Source organism: Convolutriloba macropyga, unplaced genomic scaffold (genome assembly GCF_964194025.1).
Source record: "Convolutriloba macropyga unplaced genomic scaffold, txConMacr16.3 SCAFFOLD_4193, whole genome shotgun sequence".
Classification (NCBI taxonomy): domain Eukaryota; kingdom Metazoa; phylum Xenacoelomorpha; order Acoela; family Convolutidae; genus Convolutriloba; species Convolutriloba macropyga.
The window spans coordinates 1-2,500 of NW_027450408.1; the positions used below are offsets into that span (position 1 = coordinate 1).

The 2,500-nt window shown below is 41.5% G+C and overlaps 1 non-coding gene across 1 annotated transcript in view; it reads left to right on the forward strand.

Annotated features, from left to right (window-relative positions):
* The first annotated feature begins 1,212 nt into the window (after nucleotides 1-1,212).
* The window catches only part of LOC142355866 (large subunit ribosomal RNA), a 3,522-nt gene continuing 2,234 nt past the window's right edge, over nucleotides 1,213-2,500 (forward strand). Inside the window, exon 1 of the ribosomal RNA XR_012761313.1 lies at nucleotides 1,213-2,500. This exon is cut by the window's right edge and continues 2,234 nt beyond it. This is a non-coding gene — a ribosomal RNA (large subunit ribosomal RNA).

Consider the following 2,500-nt stretch of genomic DNA (forward strand, 5'->3'; position numbering starts at 1 on the left):
AGTACTGTGCTGTTACTAGTAGCCAGTCTGACTGTAGAAGCCAAGACAAAGGGAAACTAATGCATCTGAAAAGGACAAGTTATGGAAAGGTATGCACGATAAGTATTATGTTGTTTCTAGTAAGCGGCAGCTGAAACATCAACATGTGAACGTCGTTGTGTACAGTAACCTAGAACTATATAGTCCTTAGTAACGTGCATTTACTAGTACCTGTAATTGGTATTCAGACTCAGGCAGTTTGGAATAGTTTGGCAAAGATGCACCAGAGAAAACTGGGATTTGATACAGAAATTGTTGAATACAAGTATTATGCTGCTTCTAGTAGGTTGAATCCGAAACATCAGCATGTGAAAATTGAAAACATTTCTGGTTCGAATTGTCACAAGTATTTGGTGATCTGAGTAGCCAAACTCACTACAACGCCAATTGAAGGCAAAAATTCTCAACGGGAAAAGCTATTCTCATTGAATGAGCTAACAAGACGAGTATTATGTTGCTTCTAGTAGGCGAAAGCCAAAACATCAACATGTGAAAGTCTTGCTGAACAAATTTAATGTTGTTGAGCTCAGTACCGTGTGAATTAGTAGCCATAATTGGCGAGCGAAAATTGAACTGGCGAAACTTCGTCTTTGGAAAATTGCAGATGCCGAGCACTTATTTTGCAACGAGTATTATGTTGACTGTAGTAAGCGAAAGCCGAAACAGCAACATGTGAAAGCTGTTGAAATTTGTGGTCATTTTGCAATAAGTACAAGGAGTGTAACTAGTAGCCAGGTCAAAATTTGGGATAAGAATGAGCAAAAATTCTGCATGAGAACAGTTGAAATTATGAAACTAAATTACAAAGACTAGTATTATGTTGTTTCGAGTACGCGAAAGCGGAAACATCAACATGTGAACGTTTGTAACGAAGTTTCGTTAATTTTCAGCCTAGTACTGAGCAAGAACGAGTAGCCTCATCTCCAATCCCACGCAAAATGTAGTGAAATATGTGAGTGAACCTTATTCACGGTGAGGGTTTCCCGAGGTCTGTATTGCAGCGAGTATTATGTTGCTTCTAGTAAGCGAAAGCTGAAACAACAACATTTGAAAGTTGGAATTAATGACTGAATGGAAACTTCGACCTGTGTTTGATAGTAGTAGCGAACAAAACTGCTGAATCGGTTTCTGTCTCATATTGGTCAGTGAACCAATTAAGAGACAATCAACTACATAACCTGAATTGGGCGAGAGAACCCCCTTAACTTAAGCATATCAGTAAGGGGAGGAAAAGAAATCAACTGAGAATCCCTTAGTAATGGCGAATGAACAGGGAAAAGCTCATCGGGAAGAGAAATGGCAACATTTCTCGGTGTCCGGTATGGTTTGATGCTAGACTGGTGAATTTGTCCTGATGTCTACTGGAAAGTAGCATCAAAGAAGGTGAAAATCCTGTAAAGGTCATTTTCGATACCAGTCATAATGGCTCATTCCTATGAGTAGAGTTGTTTGAAAGTGCAACTCGAAGCTGGAGATATGTCTCTCCAAAAGCTAATTATAAAGCGAGACCGATAGTAAACAAGTACCGTGAGGGAAAGTTGAAAAGCACTTGAAGAGAGAGTGAAAAGTACGTGAAACTGTTGAAGGGGAACTGGAGTGAGCGTTACCATACTCAATGCCTTGATATTATATTCTCGGCTACCGAGTAGTGTAGTTGTCGTCTTTTGGCAAATCTTGTTAATGAATCGAGCAGAAGTTTTCCTCGGAATTCTTCTTGTTGATTCTAAACAAAATGAGATAAATTGATCTTGATTGCCTGTCTGACCTCAACTTCCTATTCAATGCTCTCTACAGCCCGTCTTGAAACACGGACCAAGGAGTGTGAGTTGCTTGCAAGTGTTGTCGCTCATTGAAAGCGCACACGCGAAATGAAAGTGAACAGTGTAATTTTTATGAATTGCACTACTTTGTGTGGTGAGGGCGCCGATTCGGTGTCCCGCAACCACGGACGGTTTTGCTCTTATTGCATGACTGATCCAGAGCAAGTAGCACACGACCCGAAAGATGGTGATCTATGCTTGGGCAGGGCGAAGCCACGGGAAACCATGGTGGAAGCCCGAAGCGGTTCTGACGTGCAAATCGATCGTCTGACCTGAGCATAGGGGCGAAAGACTAATCGAACCATCTAGTAGCTGGTTTCCTCCGAAGTTTCCCTCAGGATAGCAAAAGCTTGAGCAAGATTGAAAAATCTTCGCAAAGCAATTTCATCGGTTAAAGCGAATGATTAGAGGAATGGGGGAAAATTTTTCCTTCACCTATTCTCAAACTATAAATCGGTGAGATGTCCTTGTGACTTAATTGCACTTGGACTATGAATGCAAGCTTTTTGTGGGCCGCTTTTGGTAAGCAGAACCGGCGATGTGGGATGAACCAAAAGTTGGGTTAAGGCGCCTAACTACTTGCTCATGAGTCACCACAAAAGGTGTTGATTGATACTGACAGCAGGACGGTGGTCATGGAA